This window comes from Callorhinus ursinus, unplaced genomic scaffold, assembly GCF_003265705.2.
Source record: "Callorhinus ursinus isolate GAN/ISIS: 27379988/994484 unplaced genomic scaffold, GSC_fseal_2.0 scaffold34, whole genome shotgun sequence".
In the NCBI taxonomy this organism is placed as follows: domain Eukaryota; kingdom Metazoa; phylum Chordata; class Mammalia; order Carnivora; family Otariidae; genus Callorhinus; species Callorhinus ursinus.
In genome coordinates, this window is record NW_027397096.1 from 13,089,488 (window position 1) to 13,107,398 (window position 17,911).

Here is a 17,911-nt window from a genome sequence, read left to right on the forward strand (position 1 = left end):
TATTTAATTTATTTATTTATTTGAGAGCGAGAAAGAGAGCAAGAGAGCATGAGCATGGGGAGGGGAAGAGGGTGAGGGACAAGCAGGCTCCCTGCTGAGCAGGCCCTGAGAGCATGACCTGAGCCAGAAGAAGTCAGATGCTTGACCAACTGAACCACCCAGGTAACCCTGAGTTTTTTTTCTTTAAAGAAGGAATGAAGGATATGGGGCTGCAGAAGTCACCACATTTTGATTTTTGGACTTCGGTACTTGTAATGGGGCCACATAGACTCCATGGGGCTTCATGAGTCCAACTCGTGGAGTCCAACATACTGTGGAGTCCAAATTGATTTCCAACAATAATCAAAGGAGCCCGATATTTAAAAACCTCAGGGAACATGTACAAGTTAAACACCATTTTAAGTGAAGCAATAATCCATCACAGTGGAAATTAAAGAAGATTTGCTACCACCCCCAGCTGGCTCCTGCTGATCAGCATGGAAAGAAAAGATGTGAACTATTATGATTAAAAACAAACGCCTCAGATACTGCACTTCAAGAGCCAAAAGCACAGGGAGCACACAGCGAACCTGGCTGTCTCACCTGACAGGCCTTTTCCACAATGAGCCACAATGGCAGCCCGAACCCAGAGGAGAAACTTGTGTGTGTCCCCAGGATGGAGGGGTAGGAGGTATGGATGTTCCAGGTAAGCCATGAAGGAACTGGACGAATGAAGTGGGAGACAAGGGGCCACAGAAACTGACAAGGTGGGTGGGTGGGGTGCCTGGGTGGCTCAGTCGTTAAGTATCTGCCTTCGGCTCAGGTCATGATCCGAGAGTCCTGGGATTGAGCCCCGCATTGGGCTCCCTGCTCCGTGGGGAGTCTGCTTCTCCCTCTCCCATTCCCCCTGCTTGTGTTCCTTCTCTTGCTGTATCTCTGTCGAATAAATAAATAAAATCTTAAAAAAAATAAAATAAAAGGAGATGGGTTCTAGAACCTTACTCATGGGTTTCAAATCTCAGTTTTATCCTATACAAGCTGTGTGACCTTGAGCAAGTTTATTTAACTTCTCCGAACCATGATTTCCTCATTAGAAAATACAAATAATATCAACCTCATAAGGCTCTGTGAGGATTAACTAAACTAACACTCACCATGTGCACCTGGCATGTAGTTAAGTGCACAAACAAGTTCCAAGTGTGTATTACCACTGACATCCATCTACCATCAACACCCACGAACTGCTTCAGACTCTTCTCTATCACTTCATACTCTATACTCCCATTTTTTTAAACTGACATTCAAGGGTTTACCATGTGTCAGGGACTCTGCTAAGTGCTTGCATTTGGCAACCAAATTCTTCTAGTTCCCCCTAACACACCACACTTTATACACCCTTGCACGGTTTTGCTGATGCCATTCCCTCAGCCTGAGGCATCCTTCCTATTTCTCCTCACCAGACCCTTTATTTATTTTTTAAGATTTTTATTTTATTTTATTTGACAGAGAGAGAGCACAAGTGGGGGAATAGCAGAGGGAGAGAGCACCCCTCACTAGGCCCTTTAACTTGTCCATTAAGACTCAGCTCAGGGTGAGTCTGGGTGGCTCAGTCAGTTAAGCGTCTGCCTTCGGCTCAGGTCATGATCCCAGGGTCCTGGGATCGCACCCTACATCGGGCTCCCCGCCTGGCAGGGAGTCTGCTTCTCCCTCGCTCTCTCTCCCCCTCCCCCTCCCCCTCAAATAAATAAATTTTTTAAAAATCTTAAAAAAAAAAATTCAGCTCAAATGCCCCCTCCACATGGGCCTTATTGGTCCTTCCTCTGGGCTCACTTCTGTCTTAACGCTTATCCTACCAAAACGAAAATTATCCTTTTCTGCCTCTGCTAGAGGTAAGCCCCAAGAGTAGGGACCACATTCTCGTGCTCCCTGGAGTCAGCCGCACACAGCACACAGCAGCAGCTATTACTGAACTAAACTCCCTCTGCGTCCCATTGGACTGCTGACAAGACCGGCCCACCCACCCGCGTGGGTAGCAGACATAATTGAGGCCCCTCCTTTCCCCCTCCAAGTAATGAGGTAGGAGGCAAAATTACTCTGGGTCCCCATGGCCCATGAAATACCATTCTCCCCTGACTGCCCCCACTCAGACCCTGTGCTGAGATGCCCAGAACTATGGTTCTTCTGGGCTAGAGATGTTCTAAGTCCTGGGTGTTAACCAAAGGCCTGTCATCGACATCCAGGTCCATTCTTTGCCTTTGTAGGGCCTAGGTTACATATATACATGTAGCAGGAAAGGGAGAAGTCCTGATTAGAGGCAATAAAAGGCGGCAGTGGAAAAAGACCAGGTGAGCCATTTCTAGAACTGGAAGGCAGAAAAAAGAGACAATGTCTGTGGAAGGTCTCTATCCGAGGAGGAAGGTCCTCCCTCCCCATTCCTAATCTCACCAGAATCCTAAACCCAGACCAGGGAGCGGAGAGACCCAGTCTCCCTGGACCATCAGGTAAGTGGCTGGAGGTGTAGTCCACCATAAGGACTTTACAGGATGAAGAGGCCGACGGGCCTGGGTCCAGTCTCAGTTTTTCTCAAGCACTAGCTGCATCACCACTGGGCAAGTTGCCTGAAAACGAGTAACAACACTGCCTACCTCGTGGAGGAGACAAAAGAATCAAACGAGATACTGCCGAGTGGAGCATTCAGCACAGCACCTCGCACCTGAGTTAGCATTCAATAACCCTGATTAGCTATAATCGTCCTCACCAGCAAGGGAGAAAAAAATGCGGGAACTGTTCCTATACATAAGACCCCAACGAGCAGTGTTCCTGTCCCCCACGTTGACTCATGGTGGTCAGAGAGTTAGGACCTCAATTAATCCACTTAAAGGCACACTGTGGTTTAAAAGCAGGTTCTTGTGGCTTAGCCGGGGATCTGACATTATTGCTGTTATCATTCCGAACAGACCACCCTCCCTCACTTAGCACGGTGGAAAAGTTACCTCTGTGGCAGCCCACACCGACTCCACTACTCCCAGGATGGCGCCACTCCTGAAAACTTTACTGAAATGCCCCTATTATGACTACCGTAGAGCTGATGAGCAAGACCCATAGGAAAATCACTGTCATCACTTCACAGTTACCCACTGTATAGCACCGGACCCAGGTGGTGCTTCAGTTTCATCCAGATGATAATAAAAGCCAGCTTTCATAGTCAAGGATCCACTCTTTCATAAACAAGCCAACCATTCATCTCTACCCTAGACACAGGGCCTAGTCTTGATTTCACAGGGATTATCTGTCAGATGATAATCCTACATGAGCTCTAGGATTCCTTCGGCTCTTAAAGTCCTGATTGCATGTTGTAATGATGTCTCTGCCAGCCGAATCCCACCCGAGAGCACAGTATCCGTCCACCATCCTTCATCGTGGTAAGACCTGGATTTCAGCGAGGTCACAGAACATGTCAGTCGTGCAGAGTCCACTCCGAAATGGCTGCTGGACAGTGCCTTTGCAACATCTGTTAGCAGACCAATATATTATGACATGGCCCTTAGTCCAGCATGAGGCCTGCATCTGTTAGAACATCTGCATAGAGAAGAGGTGGTTCCCCTTGAACATCCTGACACTTGCACGTAATTCACTAGATATTAGAAGCAGCTGTTACTACCTGGCTATGAAGAGATCAGATATTACTTTGGGTTGTTTCTACAATTTCAATAAAAAATAATGTAAAAAAGCCCAACCGACCTGTCTGGAGATTCATTTCCAAGGACACTTGACTGAAGTTCATCAATGGCTTCCTTCTTTTTCTTATACATCTCCCAACTCCAAAAATGATTTAAGGTAACTTACAAAAACAAACAACGCTTTTTTTGTCTTCCTCAAAATCTTTCAGAGTGTCTCTATTTTTTTAAATTTTATTTTATTACGTTATGTTAGTCACCATACAATACATCATTAGTTTTTGATGTAGTGATCCAAGCTTGTTTTAAAATAGATGAAGAAATTAGGGTAAGAAAAATAGAAGAACACAAGGAGAGTTACGACAGAGAAATGCACGCTATTAAGTTGCTAAATATTTACCGAATTTCAGTTGCATATTTGGCTTTGAACTCCACAGTAAGCAAGGCAGAAAAGAAAATGAGTACTTATAAGGTTGACAGTTTCTGTAAATTTTGGTTGTTCAAGCTACAGATTTTCTAAGAGACATTTCTTCTGTGGGTGGTTGCAGAGGAGATGATGAGCAGTGAACTCAGTGGACAAGATCCTCAGCACACACCAATAGTTCCTACCATAAAACTCTTGCAAAACTGTTTCTTAGAGGTCCCTCCATGAAAAAATGCACAGCATAACGGTTAACAGCAAAGGGCAATTCAGTAAAAGGGATTCTACATAGGGGTCAAATCAGGGCAGCCCAAGAACATGGCTTTCTGATGATCTGGCTGGATCCAGTGATAACAAACTCTCCAGAAGAATGGAAGAGCTACAGAGCCTTCTGGCAAAGCTCCATAAATATATCATTTATCACAACCAGGCTTTTGAGTTACAAAAACATGGGCAGCCTCCAACATGCCAAGTCCAAACACTAATACATTTGAATGCTAACACTATTTGGCCCTGGTCTTGCATTCAAGTTAGTTCTCTTGTGGTTGGTTCAGCCTACTTGTCCCTTAAACTCTCCCCTTCTGCACCTCATCATGCCTCTCCTGCTTCTCTCTCTCTGGGCCTCCATCTCCCTGGCTGCTCTTCCTTCCTCCTCCTCCTCCTTGGAGGTGCTTCTACCATGTGCCTGACTGCCTGCTCCCCATGGACATCCCCATCCACACCCAAGTCTTCTAAACCTCTGCCTCCTGCCCCTGAAGCCTGGATCCTTTTCTAAAAGAGGCCTCTCTAATTGGCTCCTAGGAAGGCACTTCAAACCAAACGCATCCAAAACCAGCACCATCTTTCCCCTTCCCCTGGTTCCTACCACCTTCACCCTGATTCTTAAGGCCCGGTTGCCAAAGCAGTCCAGACTCTTTACTCTCTCTTGCCCTTCTATGTCATACTCCATCGGTCGCCTAGACAGTTGGTTCAGGCTCTGTTATCCAGTCTCCCCTAGCCATCTTCACAGCCACTGGGAGCAGCACTGGGTGGGCCCTACCCTCCCTCATCCTGAGCTCACGTGACAGCCTCCTAAACTGGTCTCCCTGACTCAGCTCTTACCTCTCCAGCCCATTCTAGAATTCTATTTATACAACGCAGTCTGATCACATCTCTCATGTTTCAAAACCTCCAGTGGTTTCCAAGCAGCCTATAGGACAAGGTCCAACCCCTCGGGTGGCACCAAGGAACTGGGCTGATTCTCCTTATCTTCACCATCACCTTCCCACCTCCCTCCAAACCTGTTTCCCCAGCAGACCAAGCTTGTTCACTACTTTTTCCCAAGTTGGTTCAGCCTCTTGCAAAGCCTTAACCTATCTTCACTGTCTGGTAAATGCCTGCTCATCCCTTAACACCCGAATAAGACCCTAAGCAGAGGCGGTGGCCCCCTTTGCCCAGCATGCAAAAGACTCTTTTCACCTGAATGATGCTCCATCACACTGTTCGCGTATCTGTCTCCCAGACTGGGAGCTTCCTGCAGCTCAAGTCCAGTCTTTAACGCCCCTTGGTTTCCCCAGACTCCTAGTCTCAGGCACATCAGAGTCTCCCCCACCCCCTGGAGAGTCTTGATAAATGGTAATTAACTGAGTAAAATGAGTGACCATCAGTGAAACTGTGCTGCCCTGTAAAGCTGATATTTTTAATCTTACTTAAACGCTATCCAGGGCATTTAAAATATCTAATTCTGGCCATTACATGGGACTCGCACACCATTAATGCTCCACAAAGTTAAAAAGCCAACAAACTCCTATGACGTCAACTTGCTTGGCCTGGCAGATGGAGCATGATGCTCAGGACTGTGGAGCCATGGCTCCAAGGTGACACACGACAAGACCCTCTGATGCCTTTACCTGGGTGCTGTCTGATGGCCAGAAACATTTCTTATTCCACCTCCCCTGGCCCTTCACACCACCTCTGTGCCATTGGGCAGCTTCCCAAGGGACCCTCCCCAGACTGGCATGGACTTCTGACCCCTGGAGAAACCCTCAGACTTCCAACACATGAAGCTTCTTTGTCCCAGGGTGGTCCCCACAAAACCCCCCGGGGCAGTGTGAGGAGAAAAATGAACTGTCAGATTTGGTTCAGGCAAGAAAAGGGGTCCCTTGACCCTGCCTCTTGATTCCATGTTCAAAACAAGGCCAGATTTGCCCTTTTCCTCCAGCCTCCCCCGAGACTGCCGCCCCAGCATCGGTCCTTTGTTTTGTATTTGGCCAGGCTCAGAAAAGACAATGTTGGTGAAAACAAATAAATACATTTTCCCCATGATCTGGAACCCAGAGAGGAACTGGGTCCATCACCCAGACAGGGCTACACTTGAACTACAGTGTAAAACAGTCATTTAGAAGACCTCAACATTGGGTGCCTGGGTGTGGCTCAGTCGTTAAGTACCTGCCTTTTGCTCAGGTCATGATCCCAGGATCAAGCCCCGCATCGGGCTCCCTGCTCGACAGGAAGCCTGCTTCTCCCTCTCCCACTCCCCCTGCTTGTGTTCCTCCTCTTGCTATCTCTCTCTCTCTCTGTCAAATAAATAAATAAAATCTTTAAAAAAAAAAAGATCTCAATATTTTGGGGGCACCTGGGTGGCTCAAATGGTTAAGCGTCTGCCTTCGGCTCAGGTCAGGATCTCTAAGTCCTGGGATGGAGTCCCGCATCGGGCTCCTTGCTCAGCGGGGAGTCTGCTTCTCCCTCTCCCTCTGCCTGCAGCTCCCCCTGCTCGTGCTGTCAAATGAATAAATAAAATCTTAAAAAAAAGAAAAAAGAAAAGAAAAGAAAAGAACATTTTGGAAAGTAGGGTAAGAGATGGTGGCCGACCTTTGGCAGTGACTTCACCAGGGAACCCTCCCCTTAGCCTCCACCAAGGCCCACTACCCAGGTTCTTCTTCCACAGGCAGAGTACTCTTCACAGCTGCAGTTGTATTTTACTGGGGAGATCGTTTGATTGTTGTCTGTATCTCACACTCTCAAAGATCAAATATTATTTACTAAATAAATGAACATATTTGGACCCTGGGCACTGTGTGACCTTGATTTCTCTTTAACTGCTGCTCCCCCAGGGCACAGCTGGGGCCCCAATTAGTTACAAACCATCCATCCCCAATCTGCCAATACAATTCTGTTGTTCAGCTGTCAGCATGCCTTTGGCGTCCTCACTTTAATCTCCCAATTCAAATAAATCCAAAACTCTAGACTCTGACATCTGTGGCTGGGCTCCCTGTCTCTCCACAATTGCAATTTGGAAACTGAACTTTACTACTCGAGAGGGTAAAAAAAAAAAAGGGGGGGCAGAAGCACTTTCAAAAGGATGCCTGTATGTCTAAAGTCCCAAGCATCACCAGCTCGAAGATGGATGTATTTTGTCCTAATTATTATTAAACTGCCATCTAGTATTCCCATCTATTGAAGAAGAAACAGAGGAGGGTGGGAGAAAGACTGATTCTAGAGCAGATTTCTGGATTTCTCCTGTTATGGGAATGGCAGATAGATTTTAGGAAGAATTATAACTTCTTTTCCTTTCAGGCCTGGCACATCAAGGGGCCCCATGCACATTGCCAGGGCAGCTTTTTCATATAACTTAGGAAACATCCACAAAGCTGTTTATGGGTCAGTCTTCCCCCTAGATTGTGAGCTATTCCTGGCTGAAGACCACATCTGGCTAATCATCCTTCATACCCAGGCCAAAGCCTGGCTTGCACTAAGAGCTCAGAAAGGTTGGTTGAAGGAATGTGGGAAGTGAGGGGAGGAGGTAAAGAGGAGTCATCTGAGGCCCTGCAGCAACTGTCAGTAAGCCTCCAGGACTCTACAGTTTATTAATTTCCTATCATGGGCCCATGAGGGGCCAAGTACTTGATATGCGTTATCTCAATCCTCACAACAACCCAGAGAGGCAGGCATTATTATGATTACTCTTGTTTGAAAGATGAGGAAAAAAAGCCAAGAAATTAAACATTTTGCCCAAGATCACTCCACTAGAAAGTACCAAAACCAGGATGTGAAGCCTCGGACAACCCCCACCCCTACCCCCCATGGATCCTTCAACCTAGACAAGCCAGAGAAGAGTCTGAAGATGGGCATCCTTGGTCCTTGAGCCCTTTAGAGCAACAAGCAGAATATCTTCAACTAATTATAATGCAAACAAAAATGTCAAGTTCTCTTAAAACATCTTCAAACTCTCAGGGTTGGCTCACTGCTTCAACTTTTAATTATAGAAATACGATAAAACAAAGGAGGGAAGGGAATAACCTCAACCAGAAGGTAGAACAACAGATTAGGCACAAGAAAAAGCCAGTTTTTGGTTCCTGTAATATCTTCCTGCTAAGGGGTTTTTAGCTTTAAGGCAGCAGTCATATATAGAGATAGTTTGTTTCCTTTAGGATTTGAGGGAAAAAGAATCGTGTAAGCAAAACTAACCAAAAGCCCTATTTAATTTGCATTTATACATAGTACACGTTTATACCATTAATACAACAAATACCGAAAAAGAATTAATTTCTACTTTATGGTCTCTTTGGCCGTGGATCAATTTGGGGAGGGACCCCCAACAGACAAAAGACCAAAGCAGTAAAAGACGAGATAAACAGGAGGCAAATATAATGGATGACACATGCAGGAGCAATACCAACGATAAGAAAAGGAAGCGGCAAAAATACAGTGAGGGAAAGGAGGCCAAAGGTCAAAGATGCTTAGCAGCTGGTTTCTGCTAAGGAGATCAACTACCTCAGCAATTTCCAGACCTCAGACATGTACATTAGATAAACTTGGGAAAATTTTTTTTTGGCAGGGAGGGGGTATTATTTGCTTGCTTTTATTAGATTCCCTAGCTGAAAATTTTCATTTTGTAGGCCTTTGGTTGGACTAGAAATTCTTATGGCAGCCATAAGATTTGAGAATCTCTGGGGAATAGTCCCGTCTTTTGAGAATGCCTATTATTGACGTCAACTAACCATCGTTCACAGACTTCTGTGAATGGAAGCAACAGTCCATTTCCATGGAGTTACTCTAAACTGTAGCAATAGTGGAGTGCCTGGCTGGCTCAGAAGAGCATGGGACTCTTGATCTCGGGGTCCTGGGTTCGAGCCCCATGTTGGGTGTAGAGATTGCTAAAAAAAAATAAATAAACAAACTTTGGGGGAAGAAAATAAGTAAACTGTAGCAACAGCAGCCCAAGCAAAATCCCAATGTTCTCTTTCCAACATCTCATGTGCCTACTGAACATTCCCCATACATTATCATACCTCTGTGCCTTTGCACAAACTGTTCCCCCTGGAGCCTTTCTGCACATTTAAGTCCTCATCATTCTTCACAGCTCCATCTCCAAAACGCCTACCCTTCTCCATAAGGACTTTAAACTCTTTGTACCTTGGGGCACCTGGGTGGCTCAGTCATTAAGCACCTGCCTTTGGCTCAAGTCATGATCCCAGGGTCCTGGGATTGAGTCCCCTGTCAGGCTCCCTGCTCTGTGGGAAGCCTGCTTCTCCCTCTCCCACTCCGCCTGCTTGTGTTCCTGCTCTTGCTATCTGTCTCTGTCAAATAAAATCTTTAAAAACAATAACAACAACAACAACAACAAAAATCAACTCTTTGTACCTTACACTGTGGTTATTGACACATATGCCTTAACCACTCCTATTTGAGTATATGCTCTTAGGGGCAGGGGCCATATCTTAACCCATTTATCTCCCAAAGGTCTTATATTACCTGTTGAACTATTATTAGCCAGGAAAATAAAGCTAAACCAAGGTTCATTTTCAGGCCAGAAGTTCCTCTTCTGTAGCTCAATATTTTACTGACTCAGGCAGGATGTGCTTCAAGCTTATCCTCTCTTGCCCCAGGTACTCACAACCCAGAATAGCATGGGAAAACAAAACAAATCATTGGGAAGGTCAATATTTCCTATGATTAAATTTCTTATCAGATAATGCCACTTTTTTCAGTAGAAGCAAATTCAGCTCCCATTCATGACCAGAAGACCCCATTTGAGCCTAAGTGGCACCCATCTGCCATCTGGATATTGAGCCTTCCTTCCCTAATAAGAAATAGACAAGGGAACTCCAGACACTAGAGACTAAGCTCATTCTGAGCTGGCAATCTAGTTTCAGATCAAAACCACTAAATCTGGACATACCACATTCTCAAGACCACAGGGGAAGGCTGTAGCTCAGGAAACAGGAGAGCACAGGGCTGCTGACCCAACCAGGAATGCGAGTGGTAGTGTTGTTACCTCACTGGCAGAATGTTCCTTTGCCTCGTCACAGAGAGGAGGTAGGCTTTGCCTAGGATCAAGACATTATGGGTTATATGGGGTTTTATTCAGGAGTTGACATTCTAGAATGTACAGGAGTAGAAAGAACCCTGGGCTCTGTTTTGCCTTAATTAGCTCTGTCTTAAGCAAGTTCTTTTTGCCTACTTAGCCTCAATGTTTGTATCTCTAAAAAGTAAAATCTGAAATGATTTTAATACCCAAATCAGCATCTATCCAATTAAAAAGGAATTATAAATCATTAACCTGAAATTAGAGAAAATAGAAATTACAAGGAAAAAATTAGGATAAGGGGCCCTAAAGTTACTCAAGTCAGGCCACAGATTTGGCTCTTTGCTTCCTGGCACCCAAAGCAAAAAGTGAAACATGATCAGTTATACATTTCCAATTGTCCACAAAGAAATATCATGCCCGTTCCTCAGGAGAGGCAAAGCTTTTTCTGGCACTTGTCCCTGAAAGATATTTCTCCTATTAACTACTTACAGGGGATACTAAGTGAAATTGCAGCTTAAGGCTGCAGCAAACATCAACCCTTAATGAGAAATGTAGTAGCGTTATAAAGCTGTTTCGGACTGTGTCCCTCCGAGAAAGCAAAGGGCAGGACACCAAAGTTTATCTCAGTGAAAATAATTCTGGAGGGGCTGAGGTAATATGGCCCCAATATGCAGCTTTCAGTCAGCCCAGCTTAATCCAAGGATAAAACTAAGAATGGCCAGAGGAACAGGTGGACAACATGTCCTTCCAAAAACTTCCACAACTTCTTCCACATGGGTGTTATCAAAAGTTGGGAGGCAATGTACGATTAGATGATTCCTAACTTCCACTCTAGTCCTGATAGATCTAAGTGACATGTTTGGTCTTCGTTTACTGGTGCTAATTTAAGATCTGGTGGTTTTCTCCCTCTCACCGCACACTCCCAAATCAATGGGTTGGGAATTCCTGCCAAAGAGAGGAGGGAAATCTAACTATTAGTATGAGTGTTATTATTAAAAGCTAACAGCAGGGAGCCTGGGTGGCTTAGCTGGTTAAGTGTGGGACTCTTGGTTTCAGCTTGGTCATGATCTCAGGGTCATGAGATCAAAACCCAAGTCAGGCTGAGCGCGTTGGCCGAAGTCGGCTTGAGATTCTCTCCCTCTGCCCCTTTCCCTCCAGCACTCACTCTTTCTCTCCATTTCTCTCTAAAATAAACAAATAAAAGCTAACAGCAAGTGCTTATGTGCCAGGCTCTGTGCCTGGTTTCCTATACAACCTCTCATTTTGTCTTCCCATCAATTCTGTGTGATAGTAACTATTATTAGTCCTATTTTACAACTAAAGAACAAAGATTTAGAGAATTTTAGCAAATTGCCCAAGGTCACAGAGCTAATTATCCCGATCTTTCTGGTTCCAAAGCCCAGGTTCTTAGTCCTACTTATAGTGTCTCCTTGTATTAATGAAATGTGATTACTGGTAGAAATGACTTGTTTGTCAGAAGAACAGTGAAAACAAAATCAAGCTACTGGGGGAGGCAAGGTTGTTTATTAAGAACAAAATGGCAACGGAACTTTTAGAGACCTATCAAAAGGTATAAAAGGGTGAAAAATATTGTGAAAAGCGGAAATCCTGAAATAAATTCCAAGGGAACACTATCACACCCCAGGAAAAGGGAGAGAAAAATTCTTTTCCTCTTCTCTTGAAAATAAAAGTATTATTTTCTACTCTTAGAGACGCAAAACCTTGGCTCTCTTTAGTCATTCATTCATTCCACCAATGGGTAGGTATTTATCCAGAGCTACTCACTCCAGGTACTGTCAGCTGGGAGCAAGACAGAAGCTCCAAAGCTTCCAATCTAGCCATCAAGTACAAAATCTATTTCCAGATGGTATTAAAGTGCCTTGAAAAAAAAAAAAATAAAGTTAAGGGGATTAAGAGAAGCTGAGGGGCAGGGAAGGGAGGAGCTTCTAGATAACCGGTCTGAGAGGGGCTCGTTGAGATGCAAGTGAGAGAGCCAATCATGTAAAAATTTGGAGAATGGCATTCTGGAAAGAGTAACTACCACTAGAAAGACCCAATGACAAAAACAAACCTTCAACGTTTCGGGAACCTGAGGAAAGCTGGCCCACTTGGGACCGACTGAAGCAAAATGGCCCAGGTAAGGACCTGTGGGGAGATGAGGGGAGAGGGACTCGGGGAAGGGGACAGGATGCCCTTTGGATTATGTCTGAAGGGCAACAGGAAGCCACTGGAAAACTTTAAATAGGGAAATAGCATAATCCAATTTATTTTAAACCCTAGGGGGGCTATATTCCCAAATCTCAGGGAAATTCAGGTAGGTATGGTCCTTTAAGGATGCAAGTCTCATCTTTTGCTAAGGAAAAAAATCATTGAAAACTATCAACTCTAACAAAATACCTTTAGCCTGCAGGCCCTGGCTTTCCATAAATGGATGCTCAAGTTTAAAAAAAGAGGATTCCCTTTCCACAGCTTTAGACCCCCTTCCTGCTAAGGGAATTCAGTTGTCAAGAGCACCTAGTGGTTTGTCAATGGACCCTAGGGAAACGCTAAGATAATTTACAAAGGAAAACAGATCCTGATCCTCCATTAGAGTCCTACCTGGACATCTCTTCCCTCTACTTTTCTATACTAGGATATCCTATCCTTTGCCATCCATTTGTTGCTTTCTTTTTTATTACAGGCTCAAAACTAAACATCTTAAATATGAGTGGCTTGACCAAACTGAACATTATTCATTTCAACAATCCTACAGTTAGTATTCCCATATAAAGCATACCCTTGGCAGGAAGGACCACTGTTGTTTGAATTTGGATAGAACTCTATTTGAAGCTAAAGGCAGCTTTAACTCAAGGAAATTTCTTTTACCCACGTTTGGACTCAATAAGAGGGAAACATCTAACACGTGGATGCATCAGGTGTGTGTGTGCTTGAAGGTAGAGCTAGAGGTAACTAACAAGATTCACCTGCACATAGGAGCCAAGATGTCATCACAGGAGAAGAACCAGGGCTGAAGTAGGCAAGGAGGTCAGGGGAACTTGTGCCTTTTATTAACAACTGTTGACAGACAAACCCCTGACTCCCCCCATACTCCCAAACAAAATCACCAGCCTGCCTGCCCTTCCCCCAGGCCACATGGCCTGGAATACCCGGCTATTAAACAACATCAACATTTTCTGCTGGCCAATTGTTAATACCCCAGGCATAGTAACTATGTCACTGCCTCAAAACTATGTGAATTTTAATGATTTTTATATGTTTTAATGATTTTAATAATCTATGAACAGTACAGCAGGCTCACCAGCACTACTCACAAACCCCAACCCCACGCACCTAGAAACATCCAGCCATACAGCACACCGAACAGCAGCCCTCAAATGGGCTGGGCAGGGTGGTGTGGAAGGGATGGGGGTCTTATGGCCAAGGCTTCACAGCAGTTAAAAGCAAACAACACCATACCCTTGGATTTTTCAAAGCCTAGGCTAGTGTGACTAGCAGATGAGTGATCTTGGGTTTGCACAGAGTAGGTCACATACATGACTAAGGCTTCGCATGCCTCATATCCAGTTAATGCCTTTCATTGTTCATTACCCCCAATTCCCATTAGACCAGGGTTTCTTATTGACCACCTGCATCACAAGCTCATGGTCCACTTAATAAAAATGCACCCCACTGAGAATAAACATCTCCAGAGTGGACTGACAGACTGCATTTTTGAACACTATTCAGGTCATCTTTGTGCACATTCAAGTTTGAGAACCTCTGCCCTACAGCAATGTTTCTTAAACTGTGGGTCATCACCCAATCACCCATTTGCTCAAGAAATCAAATTAACAGGCCATGACCAGCAGTTGGGTTTTTTGTTTGTTTTAATTAAGAAGAAAAAACTATGTAGAGAGCACACTGCAGGCAGCGACAGCAATTGTTTCCTGGAACTTATCACAGTTGTGGACCTCAGTGCACTGATGTAAAAGGTATTCCTTACTTTGGATCCCACTCAAAGTTTTGAAACCACTCTGCTAGAGGGAAGAAGGAAAACAGTACGCTTGTGCATGATGTTTTATTTTCCATTTTCCACCCCTAACTCCAAGCTTTTTTATTTTAGTTCAAGCACAAGATACCAAGACAGATCCCAGAAATTCTATTATCAAATCCTAAACCAATAAGGCAAATAAGTTAAGGAGAGGTATGAGCCCAAGGCCCCCACTCTTGCCTGAGACCCTTACGATGGAGCTGGGGATAAAGGATGGTGCCAAAGGGAAGTCTGCACAACTCTCCTCAGGCTGGACCTGTTTCTTGGTAAAGAGTTTATAGCCACTCTTATCACAGTTCAGAGGAATTAAAATGTTCCTCATCAGGGGCAAGACTCAGCCTTAGTGTAAGCGCTAAGAAAATGAGAGAAATAGAATTCAGATTCGGCCCACCTTCGCATCCTGTGGCAACGATGAAGTCAAAGGAAGGCTAGGGAGTGGTCATTCAAGCCCACTGATTACAAGGCCTGGCGTTCTCACAACCAGGAGAGTACTGAAGAGCATTAAGCATGTGACGTCAAGTCCCTCCCCAGAGCCAGCGACAGGAGTTACCTCCGGCAAGTCACTTAACTTCTAAACCCCCTAAGTTCCTTGCTCTGCCCGTGTTCTGTCACCAAGAGGGGTACAGGGAAGCAGACAACTTCCCTGCTTGCCCAACGCTGTAGGACAGGGAACCCCATCTTGCTGGACCAGAAGAGAACAAGAACAGAGGAAGAGCAAAGAAAAGATAAACTGCTAGATATCTTGTTAGCGTTTAGATTACCAGAAGCAAGGACTCACTTAAAAGAGCCTCATGACTCCAAGACAGAAAATTGACAAGAACACCGAAAAAGCAAAAACCCCAGCAAACCCAGAAGCAGTTTCGTGTGCCATTCATGGCAGTGGGACTGTGGGAGGGTCTGCAACTTGCGACAGAGACAAACGTAGGACACACTCACTTGGCTTTTTAAGTGCTTGTAAGCTGACAATGAAGTCAGAGGGGCAGTCTCCTGGGTTTCGTCCAAAAGAACAGGTGGTTACCCCAACCCCCAACAGGAGAAAAGCCACCACTTGAGTCAAGACACCCAAAGGAGGTCAGCGGCCAAGGAGGGTGGACTTAAAGCAGTGAGAGGTCGGGGCTGCCCCTTAGCGCCAGTTTCTGGGAGGTACTAGCTGGAGAGGCCCCTACATTCCGTCGGGCAGGAGAGAACTCGGCGCCCACCCCCTTGGCAAGGACAGTGGGGAGGCTCCGGGAAGCGGCCAGGCAGGAACTCGGCTGCGGTTACCTCGGCCCAGGGCCTGCCAAGCGCTCCTGGGAGTTTCGAGGGCTGCCAGTCCCCCACAGGCAGGGGCTCCGAAGGCGGTGCCCCCGGACCCAGTGTCTCCAGCGGAGACCCAGCGTCACCCGGGACAGAAAGCGCCCGAAGCAACCCCCCCGGCCCCAGGGAGCCCGAACCCGCAGAAACTATGCTGAGAAGCAGCAACGACCCGGCGTCCAAGTCCCATCCGCCAAACCATGCACCCTAGACTTGCCCGGCTCCTCGCACAACTCCCCGACCCCGATCCGGGCACCCGCGTCACCACACAGGTCCCTCCGCAGGCAGCCGCCGGAGCCCGGCAGTGTTTGTAAACAAACCGGTCACGTGGCCCCGGCGGCCCGCTTCCCGCCCCCCTGCGCCCGCGGCCCCCACTGGGACCCCACGCCGGACCCCGCCTCGGCGGCGCGGCGCACAAGGCGCTGCGCGCTCCGCCGGAGCCGAAACGGAGGGGCTCCGGGACCGGTGCCCGGCGCCGGGTGCCAGGCGTCCGCGCTGACAGCGCGCCCCACGCCCACGCGCGCCCGGCCCGCGCCGCGCTCCAGGTTTGCTTACCCCGCAGCAGGCTGCCCCGTCCGGCCAGCGCTGGGCTCGGCTCCGCCGGGGTGCGCAGCAGCGAAGGACCGCCCGGCTGGCTCCCGGGCTCCGGGCGCGCTCTTAAAGCCACAGTCTCCGCGACTGCCGCCGCCGCCACTCCGCATCCCTCCCGGTCGGGGCCGGGGGCTGCCCTGTGACGGACGCGCACCCGCGCCTATCCCCTCGCCTCAGCACATAGCAACACGCCGCGGGTTGGCTCGGCACGGCCGCAGCCCATCCGCCCCAAGCCAATCAGCGAAGGACGGAACTCCGCCCCCCGCTTCCCCAACCTCCCACCCCCCACCCCTCTGCCCTGGCCGGGCTGGGGTGCGGGGAGTGCGCGAGTGCCGGGTCTGGCCCGCTACGGCTCAGCCGGCGGAGCTTGGCTAAGCAGGGCAACTGGCTGAAGGAATAGAGAGAAAGAGTGATGAGGTTGGTTCGCTTTCAGTGCCTGGGAGGAGACCGTTTATTTGCGTTTGGGGTTTGTCCCCAGGTCAAGGCTGGAATTCCTAGAACCTAGGGTTAGGAGTGGGGAGGCTGTATAGTACCTAGATTTGGAGGGCCAAAACAGTAACTCCCTCCTTACACCTTAGCCATTTGTAACTCAGAGCCTAAGTTACCTGAAGAGGGCCTCAGGACCCGGGCCAGCTGAATTTAATAAGATAATGCCAAACCAGCCCAGGCCCTGCTCAGAAGCAAGGCATTTCTCCACTTCTCTCTGTTCTGCCAGTAATTTCAGCGAGTTAAAAGTAGGAAAGATGTGGTAGGGGAATTGGAAGGCGCCCAGCTTCCTACTGCTGCTGATTTTCCAAAGCCTTTGAAGGGAAATACGGATGGTTAGCCTAGAAAAGTAAGACGGTCAGTGACCAGAGGGGAGGAGCCCACTTTCTGGATCACTGCTTTTCAAGGAAGAGAAGGTTAAAAAATAAGCCCAGGCAGGCAGGAAATCCAGGAAGGCACCAGGTGGGTGGAGTGGGGCAGTCTCCCTGCAGGAAGACAGGTCAGTTTGAGAAAGAATGCTGGCCAGGCTGAGGGGAAGAGAGCAGCCCAGCCTTTTCACTTCACCACTGAGGTTCTGCAGTTCCTCAGAGAGCAGTAGGAAACCCCATGTTTTTTATTGAGCAGCTCTCAGGATGTGAAATGCCCCTGGAGGTACAGCTGACTCCACCCCCTTTCCATATACTGGTTTGCACATAAACTGAGAATGTTACTGGGGCAGATCCCCAGGTGGCTCTAACTTCACCTGCAACTCTATCCAGCTGTCTTTAAAATATATCTGACTCAGATATACAGATGAATATACATTGCATTCATATTGCGTTCGGGTAATATACCTTGCACTGTTGGATATGAATCCAGTCCTAATGTCAGTAAAATGTTTGTAGAAACAAAAATACCTCAAATTCTTTCATTAGATATTATCAGTCTCAAATTTGCTGTTTGGGTGTAAGCAGGAGCACCATGTCACTGTTAACTGTTCACTTTTGACAAACTTGGAAAGTCTAAAGCTGAAAAGAAAAAAAAAGAAAGCTTTTCAGATGAGAATCATGAACAAGAAAGGTTTCACAACCCTTTATCTAAAATGTGATGGACTTTATCAAGAGGTTGATTTCTAGCCCTGATGTGCCTTCCGGGCAAATTTCTTC

At 46.8% G+C, this 17,911-nt stretch overlaps 1 protein-coding gene across 7 annotated transcripts in view; it reads right to left on the reverse strand.

The window, feature by feature from the left end:
- The window catches only part of YPEL2 (yippee like 2), a 99,870-nt gene extending 83,345 nt beyond the window's left edge, over nucleotides 1-16,525 (reverse strand). For 4 of the 7 annotated variants that reach the window (XR_012374454.1, XR_012374455.1, XM_073879508.1 and 1 more), the window contains exon 1: nucleotides 16,245-16,525. The gene's annotated coding sequence lies outside the window, so the exon portion shown is untranslated. The remainder of the gene's footprint in view (nucleotides 1-16,244) is intronic. The other 3 variants (XR_012374456.1, XM_073879509.1, XM_025851147.2) reach the window with 2 other exon arrangements.
- Nucleotides 16,526-17,911: the final 1,386 nt, after the last annotated feature.